The sequence below is a fragment of the Hylaeus anthracinus genome, unplaced genomic scaffold (assembly GCF_026225885.1).
Source record: "Hylaeus anthracinus isolate JK02 unplaced genomic scaffold, UHH_iyHylAnth1.0_haploid 11982, whole genome shotgun sequence".
NCBI classification, from domain to species: Eukaryota; Metazoa; Arthropoda; class Insecta; order Hymenoptera; family Colletidae; genus Hylaeus; species Hylaeus anthracinus.
Genome location: NW_026534330.1, coordinates 12,310,868 through 12,330,265, shown reverse-complemented (window position 1 = coordinate 12,330,265; position 19,398 = coordinate 12,310,868). Strand labels below are relative to the sequence as shown.

At 42.5% G+C, this 19,398-nt stretch overlaps 1 protein-coding gene across 13 annotated transcripts in view; it reads left to right on the top strand.

Annotated features, from left to right (window-relative positions):
- Window positions 1-19,398, top strand: part of LOC128886442 (uncharacterized) — a 90,631-nt gene that overhangs the window by 32,069 nt on the left and 39,164 nt on the right. The window contains exon 1 of one of the 13 annotated variants that reach the window (XR_008459815.1): window positions 6,069-6,456. The exons of 10 other annotated variants lie outside the window; for them this stretch is intronic. The gene's annotated coding sequence lies outside the window, so the exon portion shown is untranslated. Of the gene's footprint in view, window positions 1-6,068; window positions 6,457-8,756; window positions 8,966-19,398 lie in introns of those variants that run through there. 2 more of the 13 variants (XR_008459819.1, XR_008459813.1) reach the window with 2 other exon arrangements.

Below are 19,398 nucleotides of genomic sequence, written 5' to 3'. Positions count from 1 at the left end.
TTGCATTCCTTTCGCCTGTTAAAAAGAACGATCGTCGTAATTTGGTTTTCGAGCCGAGTTTTCGTGTCGAGTCGATCAGTGCTCGGAACACGTAACAGGTCCGTGGAGGCTGAACTCGAAAGTCGTTGGCATTCTTTCGTACGTACGCGGTTGCGTCCATCTTTCTTGCGCGCATACTTAACCTCGCTGAAGGATCCAGAATCAGCCGGCTGTAAACTCGTGGATCTGTATGGACGTTATATACGCAACAGCCTAACCCCTCGGGGTCAAACGGCCAGCTCGTCGAACACTCTCGCATCGGCAGCCTCCTCCTCGACGCCTCCAATTCTGACATCGTTTTACGCATCGGATCCGACGCGGTGTGCTCGACACACGCTCCCAGTGGGTGGGTGTGTCGCTAATCAGACCGAAACCTTTCTCCTACGAAAACAACGGTAACCTCGGAAGACACTCGAAGATAGATCTCGATGTGGCACGTTAGGAAGACCAAGGACGCTGCCCTGAAACTCGTTTAACTCCTTTACAACATTTCACGTGGGACTCGTTGTCATTTCGTGCGTCGACTTTTCAAGCATTAACCCTTTGCACTCGAGCAGAGATGAACAGAACCCTAGGCTTCGAATAAATTTGAAGTTTGCCGATGTGTTTGTCTCGTTTCTTTCTTTGGAAAATGTTCAGAAGAGGAAAGGGAACTTCGGAAAATCGTAGTGTAGGGTTTTGTGGGCTGTATGTGGAAAAGCATTGTTCTCACGCATCGTATCGAGAGCTTTTATCATCCCTAAGCAATAAAACCTGCTCCTCTCAAACTTGAACACTCGATTTGGTATTTGGTATCTGCCGGCAACTCGAGATATTTCTTAGCATTCTATTGCCATGAATTCTAAGCTATCTAGATTTGAGAATAAGGTAACCTTTGCCTCACCGACAATCATTTTATCGACACTTCGAGCTCCAAAGAAATTAAACCTAAAGAAACATTAGGTATCGTAGATTTGCTGCGTGAAACCTAATGGTGACTGAGAGTCACCTCTCGAGTGCAAAGGGTTCAATTAGGACCACATAAAATTCTCGATACCTTACGTCTTTTTAGTGGAATCGAAGATGACCGTGATAGGAAATTTTATTGATTGCAAAGGTATTGTGTAGACAAGTTTCAACTCTTGCAAGTATCGTAGAAGTAGTGATTTTTGGACGGTGATCCTAGAATCAAGTAATCTTCTATTAGGTAGACTGGAAAGTAATGTCGTTTCTTTTACATTAAATTCAAAGAAATTTTTAATCAATTATGTAATCGCCTTGGTTATCAACAGTCTTTTGCCATTTAGCGTGCAAATTTTCAACGCCATATCGATAAAAATCAATGAGCTGATGAGTTATAAACAAGTATTTAAAATTCCACAAACGACATTACTTTCCAGTACACCTAATAAATAGAAGCCTGCGATGTCTAATTCCTCGCGTTGAAGAAAAGAAACCATTCAACGTGTTTTTCTCCGTAAGGTGGTTTCATCGCCAAGTCCTAAGTCAAGGGGAACCTCGGCGCATACTAAAATAGCCTCCAAAAGGCCAAAAAGAGTGTTCTGTCATATAAAAATGAAACACGCGCGCTAATTAACGCGAGATACCTAGGAGAGCGCTAGCGCGAAGATCAAAGAGGGACGTTTAAATAGTGGGTGAAAACGGTCGTAGCACGGAAAAACGGGGTTTCCACGGAGCCAGGGAGTCCGAGTTTTCGCGCGATAAATCCGTGGGCCTCGCGAAACTTGGGAACGGGCCAAGCACCACCGACTTCTCTCTGGACCAGTTTCTTTATCCGGCCCGCTGGGTACACCGCGAGCAGATTTCGAAACGACCGGTTCTCCTTCCACGAAACGACGGTGGCTTTCGGGACGACGAAAATAAAGCGGCACCGAAACACCCGCGATATCCTTGCGGAGTTTACGATCCTGGAGCTTGAAACGGCAGCCTCGTTTCCTCGGCCATTTTCGGCCATCGCTGGGATCCTCTTCGCGATCGATGGATAACGCAACGGGACTGGCTAAGTGAAAGCAACATTTTTTGTATGTATCTTCATAAAAACCAAAACAGAAGAATTTCACGAGCATATCGAACGATCGAAACACGATCGTGGTTGCAGAGAAATTTGGTTGACGTTTGCCTTGGTTACGGTACTTTGAAACACATTTGGACCGAAAGGGAGCAATGATATACGGGCATCGGTAATTCAAACGACGCTGCACGAATCTATTTTTTTCCCCCTTGGCGAATGGTTCGTCGTAAAAAATTTACGAGATGTACAGGGGTGTTATGTGTCCCCTTGAGGAGAGCGTCTTCCTCGTCCTCCGGTTCGCCTTCGTTTATCCAGGGACTCTTGGTGCTTGTCGAGCAGTCGTTAATCTTAACGTGCGCGGGTCCGAAGAGGCACAGTCGCCTGGCACGCACACCATTATCCTCGAGTCTCGATTATCCGAGCAACGCCGACGTTTAGTCAAACGGTTGATTATCCACGCTGTGTATACAACAGAAATGGTGATCGCACACTTTGAATCTGTTGTGGGCTGAGAACTCATTGCTACCAGCAACTGATCGTATCAACGATCATTTCTATTTCCAACGGTTAATACTTTCTCAATTTTATTTTAAGTATTAGGTTGTCCCGAAAGTTTCTTGCGCGAGTTGCGCTCAATTATTTTATGTGGTCGTGTTTATATAAATAGACAATCTAATTTATTAGATGCTAATGTTGTAACAGTAATGGAGCACAATGAATCGTGCACAATTCAGTAATGTAACATAAAACATAAACTATCGTGCATGTATTACTTCTTAATAAAGCGAAAGAAACTTTTGGGACAACCTAATACAAAATTCCTGTTGCTCTAACGAACACTCACTGCAGCAGAATTGTATAAAATCATGCATCAACCAAACCTATAACGTTCACAGAAACTTTCGTTATTGCTATCAGATTGCTAATTTTATGCACGTATGAGATGAAAAACATATGCAAAACGCCTGTCAAACATATCCACTGTTACAAAATAAGATATCAGTATTATCATATTAATTCGTAAAATGTTTATTCGCGTATAACCTTTCATACTCTTTCCATACTTGTTTGCATCGTGAACGTATAAACTCCGCCAATCTAATTATTATTAATTCGCTCTGACTGCCTTTCAATTCCGATCGCAATATGAAACTAATGCATATCTTGATAAAAATTTGTAAAACAACTTTGAACCCTTCCAATCTTATCTAGCGATCCGTCGTGTTTTCAAACGTGATCGCTGGATCGTAGGAAGATATCGATTATCCGAACAGGATGTCTCTTAATTAGACTGGATAATTAAGCCTGCTATATTTGGCACGAATAATAACATTTGTATCACGTGCACAGTAAACCTCGGTTATTAAGAATAATTGCACGCCTTTACAAACGAGTGTATTTCCACGGAGGAAGATTATCGTCGAGGAGATGCGGTTGCGCAACCGGAAGTCTTTTTTCTTTTAATAGTTGGCGTTTCCTCCGCCGTGGCTCGTGGTTTAGATAGTTTCCTATATCAGAAACTATTAAACGATTACATTTTTGTTCGGTGTGATTAGATAAGAATTTTGCCCAATTATTTGGAATAATTCAGTGATTTTTATCCATAACGAATGGATTCTAAATTAGTGAAAATAAAGTTAGAATCTACGAAGGAAGAGTTTTCGACAGAGGTCAGGAAATTTACTTCCAACAAACGGGGTTCGATTAAAATTCAACGCACCACGGATCATCGATGGCGTAAATAGTCGTTTCGTGCGGAAGGTAAACGATAAACGAACATTCGAACATTCCCAAGTTGTTTATCTTTTCGTTGAAAAATACCATCTTGCAGGCGTATAGGTGAGCGAAATTCTTACCTAGATAAAAATATCGAATAAAGAGTAAAAGATAAACAACAGGGGGATTCGTTAATCTTTAAACAATAATCAGAGTTCGACGTATATCGCGAAAAACGTCACGAACACATTACTTTATGTGTCACATTTCATTTATCATTTTTATTTGATTTTACTCGCGTGTTTATCGTTCGATTAAAATGTTGCCCGTTTCTAGGTCACGCTAGCTGTAATTTATCGATGGTCTCGGGATCACAATGAATAGGAAACGTTCGTTTCGTTCAGGCAGGAATTTCGGTCATTAAGTTTAATTGCACGCCGCAGCGAATAAATTTTCGCGCCCAGAGCATGCTGATAGCGTCTACGAGTTACGCAATCGGCCATTTATTCGTGCACTTGGAACGTTTCTTTTTCACTCTCGAGTTTGTTTTTTGTCGTTCGCGCGTTCACCGAGTGTTAAGTAATAATAAACGACTGTGTAGGAGTAATTTTTTTATACTTATCCGCGGTTAAAAGAAAACATCCTCCTGCGTAACTGAAAATCGTGCCCTTCCATTGTTTTCTCTCAATTTATCATACTTCTTACATTTCTCGTAAATATGTGCCACCAGGAATCGTGCAACAATGTGTTACGTAAACCGGGGAATCGATAAATTATCTAAAAACGTACCGAATAATTTATTATTCGTTCCAGAAATTCTGACGCGATTCATTTAACGTATGCGTCCGCAAATTCGAGGTGTGACACGTAGCGGGACGCAACAATGTTGGATGAAAGCATCTCGTAGCTTGAAAGTGTGCTTCTTGGAAGCAATTTGGCATGTACAGGGTGTCCTGCAATATAGCATTGAGGTCCTACTTAACACTTCTATTTAGTAGGAGAATAATTAAAGGCTTTTTAATTTCATGTTTACCTCTTATATTTGATTGATTATGTTCTTGTTTGTTTATTTATAATGTTCAATTTGAAGAAGCTAGACCGATACATACAGTTTAACGATCCTTTGGGTCGTCCTGCTCTTAAACTCCCCTCCTCTAGTTTCATATAGAACTTTCTTTGTTTATATAAATACGAGTTATAGATTAACGAAGTGACGTCGGAATGAGAGGAAATCCCTCGTACGTCAACCACCGATTTCCTCCTCTCCTCTGCTCTCCTCTAGCCGCGGTCACTTCCTCTTCTTCGTCCAAGTTTCTGGCCGCTGCCAAGTAGCCCTCCGCGAAATCGTTGACCGCCTTTTCTCGTCCGCGCGAAAAGCGATAGCGCGCTGCCAAACGCATGACTAATCGCGACGAAAGTCAGGCGTGCGTCTCGTGTCTTCCTCGAATGCCTCCGGATCGGCATGTCTTCGATCCTCGAGTTGACATTTTCGACTTTTGATCGGGCTCTTACCGGGAATCGAATGAATTATTAATACCTCGAAGACGAGAAAGGATAGGACGGAAGAATACGGGACGATTAAAGCGAAGGCTCTATTACGCGAATGTAGGTCTTCATAGGGGATCTTAATCGGACATTTTATGGATGGACAAAGGGAACTCAATTTTGTTTTTTTGTTAAAGGTGTAACGGTGTCATTTTTATGTATTTTTGAGTCGGGAAGGGTAATACGAGTGTAATGATTACTTGGCTACTGTGCAGAGATGAAAAGTTGGCTAGCACCTTTGATTGGTAAAACACTCTAACAGTATAATCTTGTTGATTATATTATATTATATTATATTATACTGTGCAATTCTGCACTCAGAGGCTGTAGTTACGTTCGACTGTAGCAACAGTACAGGTTTAGTAATCTAAAGGAAGAGTTATTAAAAAAGGTATGCAAATGCAAAGTATTGTAGAGCAAGAATTAAATGAATACAAAGAACGAACACATACAAGCCTTGTGCGTAAGCTGTTATAGTCAACATGTATGACTTCACAGCCTCGTAAATAAAACACACACCCTTCTATAAAATCTTTAGCATAGTCTATGAGATTATACCGATCAGATCTACCATCCAAGTTTCCATCTTCGTACAGTAGTTAGCTTACCAGCTAGTTGTAATAAAAGGAAACCGCCACTAAGTTTCGTTCGTACAGTGGTTCGATCGCGACTATAAATTCGCGTCAACGATGGATCATTTGAAAATCCGTCGGGAGTGAGGGCTCTATTCGTGGTGCGACGTCGCATCTCCGGTTGGCACGGACCGTGGTCTGTTTTCTTTGGAACCAGAGATACGATCCGTGTGCATCGGTGTGCGACATCGCTGAAAACAGCCGAAGCAACGTGTGCGCGCATACGCGATCCACCCGTTGTGTCGCGGGTGGGTGCAACGACGGGTTGAACGTGTTCGGGTTTCACGTTCACGCCTCGCGACAAAGATCTTTCTGCCGCAGGTGGTCAGCCGAACGATGCACGTGGCCAGGCGCATGTGCAGCGCATATCGCGCACAGAGCCCGCCAGATCAAAGTCGACTCGCCTAAGTTCGATTTCTGCGCTTCGCGACAACGATAAGGGCTGTTTCGACCTTCGCTGCGTTGCGACTCTATCAGACTATTACCTGGGTTGCAAAATTAATTTCAGAAAAGGTACCAAAATCAAAGAAAAGCAAGTGCACGCGTAGGTGTAGCATATCCCCCTGTTGAATCGAGTATTTTGTCAAATAATGGAGTGTCTTCGAGTCTTCCACCCTCGCGAAACCTAAAACAGAGAGATCATCTTTTTACGTCTATTCGGTAAGTGTCGCGGGAGTCGCACCCCCAATTATCTCCCTTGCGTTTGAACTTAGGAAAGCGCGACAAAGGGGAAAGTGGCTCGATTTGACGAAGTGGAAATTGCACTGGAGAGATGATTCATTTCAAGGTTAAACGTTTCGCGATCTTGAACCATTTCGTATTCGAGCTTATTGCATCTGTTTACATGTGCACGTTCGAGACCGTTTGGACCCAGCCTGCACATATTTATATCTTTCTGCCAGTAGGTCGTGCAGCGATTCCGCAAAATTACGTATGCAAGAGTTTGTGTATTACGTACGTACATGACGGGATGATCTTTGTTTCGTGTCGTACGCAAATACCTGAGATGCTTGCCAAAATTTCACGCTTCGGCTGCCAGACCGAAGGAAGTTTTCATATCAACGTGTGGTCTTTGCAGATTTTGGTTTATCGTTTAATAAAATTGTTGGTCGCGTCGATACTCGGGAGAAACACAAATAGGACTATTTAACGTTAACTTTGAAATAACTAGGATGTCTATGGTCTTCGAAAATGTTGGATTAGATCTCGTTGGTAGTATAAAAATTGTGGAATATTCCAACTTAGCTTGCATAGTGAAAGTATTATAGATAGATATAGTTTTTATTCCAGCTTTTAAGCCACGAAATGGACTTGGATTACAATCCACTAAATCATTTACACCCTCACTTATACCACCATACTCATATCTTACATACTAAACTTAAAATTAATCATCCTTAATCTACATACATCGAAGCCTTAAACTATCCTTAACATTAACTATGGTCTCTTTCTATTTTTATTTTTACTGCCCGCTCCTTTCCTTTCTCTTCGTCCACCCTCCCCTTTGCCAACGTTTCCTCTAGTGAAAGTATTATATTTCTGGCTATAATTCTGTAAAAAATGATAAAAAAAAATAAAATATCCATGTTTTGAAAGGTCCAACGTAAAATGGCAGGACTGGGCACAGCGTAACGAAGCAATTGGTAGAAATGAAGCTGTTGAGTACAAGGTGTTTGCATCTGGACGTGGGCCTGTATATTTACATACAACGCGGCCGTACGTGCGTCTGTGTCGGTTCCTAAATGCGCGAACTGGCAATGTCAGCGAAAACGAGAGATTAGACGGCTGAGACTCGTTGGCTCAGGTGGACGTTGATTTACTCCTTTTCTTTTCCACGTCCGCTTTTGTTCTCCCCCGGCAGTTTCGCGTGTTCCGTTTGCTCCTTTCAGTTCCGTTTAAAACGTTTCGAGGCTTGAACGTGACTCGTATTTTTGCCCAACCTTTTCAGCCGGTACTCCCTCTTTTTCTCGAAGGAGACAATTTATAATAAACGCGGGGGCGGAGCTTGTTACACGATGAAAATAGCAATTTAACCCCTGTACACCGTTCTTCTCTGTTACAACTCGTCGCTCGCGAATGATTTACTTTAATCCTGTGATATATTTCTCTTTGCCGTTGCCAAATTCGATGATCTATCTGAACAGTGTTGGGCACCCTGACCAAGTACATACGTAACATACTTCTATATGCACTCTGGATTGAGAGAACAACAGGAGAACGCCTTCTGCCCACCGACCGTTTGTTTACATATCTTCAAGCGATACTGGGAGCAAAATCAATTGGACGCCCAAGGTCTTGAAAGTTGAACAAACACGCAAAAATATACATCGGGATACACATGTAGTCCATGAAAAGAATCACAAGTTGCTAATATCTTTGGCACAAAAAAACAACGAATATAAGTTTTTGCTCTTGCTTTTAAAATCGTTATTTACCCCGATCGAATTTAGAAAGCGTCGAAAGTCCGTCCAAAACGCGCAACTGTTTGTTATTAATGTATTCTTTATATCGGGACGCAACGACGTCGTCCCGATTAGCATCGCGCGTGGGTGGATCGGTCTACGCGCGGGCAACGCAAATAGGCGGGAACCAGGCGAACAATTCGAATTATACCCGCATAATTTACACGGTGTAATATGCTCATATAGCCGGCGCTGCGAAATGTACACAGACGAAATTGCTTTCACGAGAATACGTCAGGGCTTATCCCATTTGGACAGCTGCCAATGTACCAATAGCCTAACCGGTGAGATGCGCCAAAAATAACGTCCCGCTGCTTCGAAAAGTTTCAATGTACGAGAGCTGTCAATTAAGTGACAGCCGGTGGGCTTGTCAGGGAAAGAAACCAGACCCAGGGATCCCTTTACCGACTCGAATTTCGACCCGTTATTCGCTGCATTTATTATTGCTGGATTGCGTTGAAGCGGTAGAAAGGAACTCTCTTCGATCCTGGCCTCTCGACGTCAAGGCACTCGTTCGTCGATGATGGCCATGGAACTGAGAAAATCGGAGTAATATTGTAAGTTTAGTAAGACTTGCATGGCGATAACTGTTTTAACTGAGGCATTCAGGTGCAAGTCGCGTCCTAGTTAGCTTCTTCAGGTATCAAATGATACACTGATATCAGTGATGGGCAAAATCGTAATCGCAATCGCATCTTTCCAAGTTGTAATCGTATTCGCAAATTTTTTATTTCAAAACCGACATCAGATTCGTGTTCCTCGCATTAAAAAACTTAGAAAACCATGCTTTCGTCAAAATAAAAATTTTTTAAAAAGTTACGCTATCTAGGCTCTGCTCTATGGGCACGAATTTTAATTGAAAATTTTTCATTTTTCATTTCGACGAATGTATGGTTTTCTAAGTTTTTTGGGGCGAGGAACACGAATCTGAAGTCGGTTTTGCGGTAAAGAATTTCAATGGCTGTAAACCTTTAATAATACGATCGTAATCGTATTCGTAATCACAACTCGAAAACATTCGATTACAATTGTATTCGTATTTACGATTACGATTTTGCCCATCACTGAGTGATATAATTGTACTGTCTGCATTGCAAAGGCTCGACCATAGATGTATCAGACGAGAAGATCAAGTAATCGAGCCAATCGTGGATGGATCAAAGAATGATACCATAGAGGTGGGTTGTCCTGATCAGTCTTGCTCTGAAGATCGAGGAGTTAAGTCATTTCTGACCATGCTAACATTTTCAAAGCTGTATATGCATCTCAACTAAAAAGAATCTTAATTGTCGCCAAGCTATGCATTAAACAGTCCGAAAAGAGACGACCATCGAGAGATCGAGCTCGCCATCTTGTGAATGTCGACGGCTCGCGAGGTGCGCGAGCTTAGAGATTTATTTCGCGATGGGTGACTCACTTGGCGGCGCCAAACGGACCGCCCTATCTCTTTTTCGTCACTTCCCTCTTTTTCGCGTCCTTTTTCCTCCGTTTCGCTTGAACTGGTCCCGTATCTGGGGCCTGGCGAATCGCTATCGCGCCGCGCGACTTTCGTCCGGACAAGGAGACTGATAATCAGTCGCAGACACACGGAGCACGAATAAAAATTGGCTTCTTATCGCCTGATTCATTCGAGGAACAGCGCCGCTGGCTTTCCTGGAGCGTTCGTTTCGAAGAGTTACAATGAAAAACCACGATAGGAGCCATTTTCGAAGATATGCACTTCTGGAAACGTGACCCAAATATACAAGGTGTTGACTTATACATGAGCAGCCAAAAGAGTGATTGTACAGAAAGATCGATAGTGACAATTTTTCTTTTTTTTTTATATAAAAGCACGTTCTAAGCTTTATACTGTTACTGTATGTCGTTATCAATTTTATCGTATGAGAAGGAGTCATTAGAACTCGTCGTTACAATGAATTGGACCAACCAGTCTTGGTTAAACCGTCGTCCAGTGGTAGTACATCGATCGAAGAGAAACACGAGAAATAGACTGGCAGTATTCGCCAGATAGATTTCCGATTCCCAGCGACGTTACAGCCCGCCTTTCGACGTTCCTCTCAGATGGTGGCCGGCAGGAAGTTACTGAAAGCTTGCCACCGTGCGCCGCTGTTTTTACTGGCGATCGACCGATAAACATTTACATCCTGATCGTCGAAAACAGCCTGACGACCCATTTCCCGAATCCCAGAACGCAGACATTATCGGCATCGACTTTTGCTTCGAGTCTATCGATGAAAGTTGATCATACGACGGAGAAATATTCCTTTGAAAGACAGAAGAATGGATAATATATTTCCTGGAGATCATTGCAATATTTTACGCGAATTAAACCTCCCCATGAATATCGATTTCACCTTTTAACAGAGAAAGTATTAATTCTTCATGAACTAGTTGATGCTCAAACTAAATAATCAGCGCTCCAACTTGCAGGACATTATATCATAAAGTGTCTTCATTTAAATCTTAGTCGCTGACGACTTCAAAAGTAGCCTAAACGGCGATAAGCCGCCGCATCTGGCAACTCTGAGCACTACACGGTACGAAACAGAGTTTGGCACGATTCAGCGCAACCTGCGTCGAGAAAAATGGGTCTGCGGAAAGTTGCATCGCCAAATTTTCAATCACAAAGTTGAAATCATCGTATGATGGGGAAAGGGAAGTCGTCGAGCGTGCCAAAATGGCGATCGTTAATCATTCGGAGGATTCCTCAAGGATCCGATTGCGCAAGGGTAAGAGATCCAAAGAAGGCGAGACGGCTATGAGTGCGTAATAGTAATAACGCTTCCAGGCGCTCCAGAACAGAATCGTGGCGCGGATCGCGCGCTTCGTCTTTCCGTGGATGTTGCGGTGCTTTTTTAACGACGACCAGGACCTTCGAACGCCCACGGGTTCTCACGCCCACCTACGCCGCATGTGCTCCTTTTTATTCAAGGGCTATTAATAGATCTCGCTGTTTCTCTGCGCGAAACTTTGTGTCGTCCACGCTACGGAAGCGAAGGAAAACTGTGCACGCGCGCTTACCGATCTTGTGCCGTAGGATTCGCACGTTCGACAGCAGAGGGACCTGCTTCGATGTACGATGCACTTTAATGTATAATACCATCGACATACGATGTACTTCGATTATAAGTGGCGTGGGAACACGGTTGAGGCCTCTTGTGGTGCTCTGAACACTGTTTATATTGTTATCGAACAGTGCCTAATTCGGGAGCACAGAGTTTCTGCCATTCTACCCCCATCACCCCAATTATTCCTCTCAAATACTTGTGTCTCACAGTCTAGCAGTATACTTTCCACATTCACACCATAAAACAACTCCTTCTCCACATCTCCTCTACCCATCCGTCTTCTAAATCCATCCTCATCTCCTTAAACTGTGTTATTCGTGTAAGAAGCGGTTGCGCACATCCCTTTTACGTAAATTTACTTCCCTGAAGCGCCTGTGGAGTTGCCACGGGTGCGATCGTCGCGTGCAATTTTCATTTGCAACTGGTCGCGAAGGGAGAAAGCAACGAGGGTGCCACGTACGCATCCTCTTCCTGTCACGAAGCTAGCCAGGCTTAAATTGGGCTTACGATCCGAGCATCGGTCGCTTCACACCTCTCACCACGGTTTTATGTCCTCGAGTTTCGGGGGGTGAAAGTCCAGACGGCGCCTGGAGGACTGCCCTCCCTCCATTCGCAGTCTGACGACCACCTTTCCGCTAATCCGCCGCGCGCCGTACACGAGTCTCGCCTTTTATCGCTTTTAGGTTTCACCGACCCTGCGGAGCTGTCAGGCAGACAGCAACGGAAGTATGGTACTGTAGAACTATGTTAGGTGGACTAATTGGGAGAAGATATTGTTTAGTCTAGAGGTTTTATAATAATAAGTGGGTGGGATTTAATTTTACTTAAACCCTTGCACATTAATGTTCATATAGTATTGAGATAGGAAGAGTAGGAATGTTTATGCAAAGCCATGGTTTCACAAATACAGAAACATAAGTAAAAGTATGTCTTTCCCTCCCACGCGGTATAACGTGTACATTATCGTTGAATATTTTATATATTCTTGGATTTGTGCGTATTCTCATAGATTTGGGCATATTTTCATTTGCCATAAATGCACACACATTTGAAGGTTCTCATAGATTTGAACATACTTTCATTTACCATAAATGCATACATATTCATATATTCTAATAGATTTGGGCATGTTTTCATTTGCCATAAATGCATACACATTTGCACATTCTCATATATTTGGGCATATTTTCATTTGCCATAAATGCATACACATTTGAAGGTTCTCATAGAGTTGGGCATATTTTAATTCGCCATAAATGTATACACATTTGCAGTCTAGTAATTTCTAATCCCTTGTGTCAACAAACAAACATCACGTTCCTGAAATCTCTTACAAAAAGTAACACTTTCACCATCCTTCCCTTCTGAACCTCAATTTTTGTAACAGGGTGGCACTCTTGTTCTATGCATCAAGGACACCAATTGCTTTTCCCCTCGAGGAACAATCGCGAGTGTGAATCCTATTTATCGAAATTTCGCGAAGAGCCGATGGATCCTCGCAGTTCCCGCAAAAATTCTCGGTTCGTCGGTCAACAGGCAACGAAACAAAGAAGTACCGTGGGGGTGGCACGAGCGACAGAGGGGTCGCTCGATTTCCGTTCGTGTCGTCCCCCCAGGACACGGGGCGCTGGAAGGATCGATAAGGTTCGAAGGGTTCCTCGCGTTCCCCTTCACCCCGCGCGTGGAATTAGGAATTCTTACATGGAGGGGTTCCCCGTGTACGGGATGTTTATTCCGTGGTTCGGGGGCGGTGGCCTCCCTTTTCATTCACCCTCGGCGACGAGCAATATCCGCGGGGGGTCACTGGAATCGCCCTGGCAACACAATGCCCCCGTGAAAGAACGTGAGCGGCGATGTAGACCGATCAAAATTTCAACCCTCGCCGATATCACTTTTATGCCAAGTGTCGGCGATAAATTCACGGCCAGACGAGTCGTAGATCTACGGATAGGCTCTTGGTTGAAAACAGGACCCCATACAAAGTTTGGGAAAACCTTGGACTACGGTTACTTGAAGTTTGTCGACATATTTGTCGTGTTTACTTCTTTGGAAAATGTTCAGAAGAGGAAAGGGAACTTCGGAAAATCGTAGTGTAGGGTTTTGTGGGCTGTATGTGGAAAAGCATCACTCTCACGCATCGTATCGAGAGCTTTTATCATCCCTTAGCAATAAAACGAAATGAATTCATCCTTCCTCTTAACTTTTCCAACACTCCTCTCAAACTTGAACACTCGATTTTTCTGTTTCATGGAAGCAAATCTGATATAAAATCCATATATGAATGACAGGCTTTTCACTGAAGCAGTAAATAAATCAATTGAGAATAAATGAAAAGTTAAAGAAAATAAATCTGCATGGAATTCGTGAATTTGGCGAAGTCGCGAAAATAAGTACGAGTTTGAATTCAATGAAAATAAGTTTCAGTTGTTTAGAAATGAAGCGCGAGGCTTATATTTTTCACAAGTATTAGTCTGGAAATCAACGCGTTAACTCAAAGTTGACATCTCTCTTCGTTCGAAACGATAAATCGAAGGCTCGATAGGTCAGCTCCCGTGGCAGTTGGAGGAACAGAGTTTACCGTACTCGGTCGTCTCTGGATTCACGGTCAACGTGCGTGCGGCCCCTGCTAGTCTGGGCGTCGGGACGCCCGGCGCCACGTCTGTACGCCCCTGCACCCTCGCCGCCCGCGGTGCCTCGTAAATTCAGGAGCGGAGCGCGACGCTGGCTCTCCCGTTTCGTTCCCTTATCGGCGTCCAGGGATCGTGAGCGATATAATTTCCCAGTTTTTTCGTCGCTGAAACTTCGATCGTGCCAGATTCGTGACGCTGGCGCCGTCGCTGGGAACTCTGCGCGATTTCTCCACGCATTCGCGGTCTGTAAACAGTTCACCGCAACGTAATTGCGTCCCTCTTCCCTCATCGAAGCACTAAAACTTTGTAATTTACGTGCTAACAGTAGAATATCTCTCCCTCGAATAAGAATTCGGGTTACGGTCTCTTGTGAGCAAATTGCTATCGGTAAACGTGTTTTTAAAAAGGAAGATTGCATTTCTTTATTAGTGGAAGAAACCTTTGGTATATACACGGTCTGTCTAAAAAGAAACCGAACTTTTGCAATAAAAAGAAAAAAGTACAAGTAAAGTTTATTTACTCAAGATAATCTCCTTCTGCGTCAATACAGCGTATAGACCGCGTAATTAACATTTCGAAGGACCTTTGCAGCTCCTGTTTTGGTAGCCTGTTTAGTATGGCGGCTACAGCGGCCTGAATCTCCGAAATATTGCTATAATGTGTCCCTTTCATTGGAATTGACATTGTTACCTTGGATCATTCACCCTACTCGCCTGATCTGGCTCCCTGCGATTATTTTTTTTTCCTAAAATTGAAAATTCCAATGAAAGGGACACATTATAGCAATATTTCGGAGATTCAGGCCGCTGTAACCGCCGTACTAAACGGGCTACCAAAACAGGAGCTGCAAAGGTCCTTCGAAATGTTAATTACGCGGTCTCCACGCTGTATTGACGCAGAGGGAGATTATTTTGAGTAAATAAATGTGTGTGTAAAAACTTTACTTGCACTTTTTTCTTTTAATAGCAAAAGTTCGGTTTCATTTTAGACAGACCGTGTATTATAAATTCAAATGCGAACAAAGGTAACGAAATACCGAGAAAATGGGCAATTATCAAGTTATAAATGTAAAGTCCACGAGCCCTGAAAATTGCATTTTTTGATTAGTGGGAAACCCCTTTAGTATATATTATAATTTAAGATGCGAACAAAGCTAACGATGTACCGAGAAAAGGGGCAATTATCAAGTTACAAATGTAAAGTACACGAGGCCCTGAAATATTCGCGCGGGAGCGCGTATATACATACGTGCAATTTGTGATCCAGCGTTAAATTGCAGGACGTAATTCTCGCGAATACGTGTCCGCTGGTGAGCCGCACGCTCGAAGGTCCTGACTTTCCAACCGTGTTCCACCGACAAACAAGAGGACGCAGTCCATCCTGTCGTAAAGCAATGACAACGATAGCGAGTCGCAATTTAATCTTTCGAATGTCCTTCGGATACACCGTATATGTCAAGTCGTGTACCCTTGCGCATCGCGATCCAAAGATGCTTCTCGCTAAAGGAGAAATAGATACACCGATCCGTACTTCGGTTCCCCCGTTAAGGTATCATTCCTGCAGTTTATTACTTATACTGCCTGCTGGAGAAGTAAGCCGTTCGATGTATTTGTCAGTAATATTTTTCTTCGTCCGAGAGCATTAGGTAACGAAGTCACTGGCAGAATCCTCTTTGGAATATTAAATGGGGGTATGAAGGTAGCTTATCTTAGTTTTAACCCTTTTCGCTCGAGCCATTGTTCCATAGAATGAAATCCAGTCCATTTTTATAATAAATTTCTGTAAAACCAAAAAACTCTACTTAGAACAGAGACATCTACGAACATTCGTGACTCAATGAATTATTATTATAATTTATAATTAGCTGTATTCTGATATATGTAAAATTAAAATTATACGTTCAAAAAGTCACTTTTAAATTACATATATCGCCCTAGAGGCGCCACTCGAGTGCAAAGGGTTAAATATCGTGGATGTCGTCGCAAACAAAATTATACATGAGCGATTTTTAACCACAGCTTTCTATTTTATCTTAATTGTCCTAATTTCAGTTGCAGAAAGGACGTAGTTGCCATTGCTGAGAATTAGAGAATTGTATATAGAGACTTTTTTCGTCGAGGGCCACCCGGTATGTCACGCGGTCGGTTTAACGCAGGAAAGCTACTTATTCCCCGTCGGAGCGGAGCCTCGTCGGCAATCATACGGCATTAATACTTTAACCTACTCGTTCTCAAAGCTCTTACCATTTCAGTGGCGGAACTCTTCTTCAATTCAAACGGTCAACACAGTGCATTTAGATACATATGCACACGTCTTCCAGAATTATGTTATGCAAACTCGATATAGGCAGAACGCATAAATAAAAATTATGATGCAGTCTTGATTTAAGTACTTTTGTATATTCTATTGGGTTGTCCAGAAAGTTCGTGCCAATTTTTAAGAAACATTCAAAGACACGTTTGAATTTTTATATATATTTATTGAATTATACATGTACCATTTCGTGCCACAATTTTTCCACCTTTTAAGAGAATGTCCACATGTTATCTGTTTTCAACCATTCCGATATATTCAGACCTGTACCGCCTACTAAAAATCGGCATGGACTTTCCAGACAATCCAACGTATATCTGTGTTTAGTTCTGTACATATATTCGTACTCTTTATGTCTACTGGAAAAATTTATCTGAATTAAACGATCATTAACGATAGTACATTTTATGTATATATTTATAATAAGACATTTATTTGAAAACATCAAACCATTTAATTTAGATAAGTTTCTCCAATAAAGGTCAAATATTTAAGGGCCTGTCTATAAAATATAGCCAACGACATTTTCGTTACTCCAAATATTTAGTTGCATATTTTCCCCACATCAAGTTTGCAGTTTATTCTAAAACTGTTTTAGTCGTTCATTCGTTTCTCATTACATCGGTATCATAGCCGATCTCTGCGAGAGGGCGACGTGGCTACCGTGCACACTGAAAACCTGACTTAATGGGCCTTCCCGCAGGCTACTTAACCCTCATCAGCGTTGGTCACCTGGTTGAAAGTTACGCAGATGCAGCCTTAATCCGGCTGACGCGAGAAAGCGTACGTGCATTACCACAAACGCAATCGGCCATTGAGAATTCCTTCTAATGGATTCTTTCAAGGAACCGTTTACCACCGATTAGTCGGGATCGTTCGAGTTCATCGTTTTTCGTTATCTTTCGTGTGAACGAACCCTCCTGAATGTAGACTGAGAGGTCGACGCTTCGTTTTAAACGCGAGGAGGGTAACAAAATTATTCTTCAAGGATTATGGACGAATTTATTTGTGTGCACTTTAGATTGATTGCAGGATAACTTGCCCATATGTTGAAATAAAAATTGTCTCGAAGCGACTTCATATGCCAAGAAACATTTATTTTAATGCAAACATGAATTATCCTTGTTACGATGGGAAAATCGTGTTTGCCATTTAGCTAGAAAAATTTGCCTCGAAATCCGTAAAACGTAGAGCAAGAAAGATAATAGGATTTGTTCCTATTCAATACATAGATTTCCTGAGGAAATGGTTAGATAACGATAAACGGAAGATGGATAAGATAAAGCGGACTTTCCCAATCTCGAATATCCACTGTGTCGTTATATTATCATTACGTTCACCTGACATCTCGTTTAGTAGTTTGCTACTCATGAAATATGCTCGAGTTAAAATGATATCAATTAAGAACCACCGTAAAATATTCGAGACTCTCAAGTCATGATACTTTCAATTTTCAATTATGCCTACGAAGCATTATTTAACGATCAACAAAAATTCCATATATAACATTTTTATATATAATAATACTATAAAAATGTCAACAAGTGTCACGTTGACATTTCACATTAGCATTGTACATCCAGAAAACGGTCGAACGCCTCGCCTGAGTTCTCGCGTCAACGTCGTGCCACTCGGTGGTGCTCTTAATTAATGAAAAGATCGTGTAAAGTGGCGTACGGGCGCTGTATATGTACACGTGCGCACCCACACGCGCTCACGCGAGCTCGATAATAACGAGCGCGAGCGTGTATGGCGGTGCAATTAACATACTGCGGGGGCAGGCTCCCCTGACAAAGGATAATCGCTTGCGCCCTATTCGCGCGGCGGCCTTACAACTTCTGAATGTTATTAAACGTAATTTAATATCTGGCCGTGCCCAGCGCGGATCCCTCGTGGAATTTACGGCGGTGCAGGACGATATCCTATTAAACTCTATGGTCCAACAGCGGCGGGTACATGCTTTACGCGCCATCGTGGGCGGCATCCGTTTCACTTTCTTCAAAGCAGGAAGGAGTTAGCGTCGCAGACCATTGCGTAACGTCAATCAGCCTTTGCGTCGTACCTCTGTGATTTTATCCAGCTCGATGAATCGCACCGCGACCTGCTTAACCCCTTTCGGAGCTGCCGAGACATATACGTCCCCAGTAATTGTTCCAATACATCCGAATTCTACATTCCATGCTTTATCACGTTCACTGAAATATTTTCCTAGGTGCATTGGACCTGAATTATTTTTTCGTAATTTAATTTAAATTTAATTTGGATTATGGAGGATCGAATGCAGCTTTCCACGTTCTAATAGACGAATCGAAATGAAACTGGTTTTACGCTGCCTTGGCAAAACCAATCGGCTAATGCATCAAGAAAAAACAGCAGTGAGAAGGCCAAAGAGGTGATCTAGAACTTTGGAAAGGTTAATTCCTCTTTCTTTACACTTTGTAGGAGTTTCAAGGAGAATATCGACATACGGATAATCGAAATCCCACAGTGACACAGTCAGAAAAATTATATACCTTCGATCTCAATAGGCCTACTTCGAATAATTCATTTTCCTAAAGGAAGACAGAAAACGCAACGCCATTACATAAATGAGGATCCTTGAAATCGAAGCTCGCGTGTCTTCGCGTGTCTTCGCGTATCTTCTCTCTGTGGAATTAACTTTCCACCCTAGTTGGGAGAAAAGTTCCAATATCCTTGTAGTAGGAATTCGTGAGGGAAGGGCGGGACCTCTGCTTGGGTCGTAAAATAAATTTTCGTTCGCCAGTTAGGGTAAATAATTGATCAGGATAAGACCGAGCAATTAACGTGGGTCATTGAAAGGCTCGTTGAAAGAAACTGGGAACTATCACGCAATGGTCAGCGATGGCATTCCTTGGAGATGGGCAAAATACTTATCTAGATACATTTTTGCAATAACTAATAAAAGGTAGACGATACTTGTTGAGTGAAAATTAGAATGTAAATTGCAGAATAAAA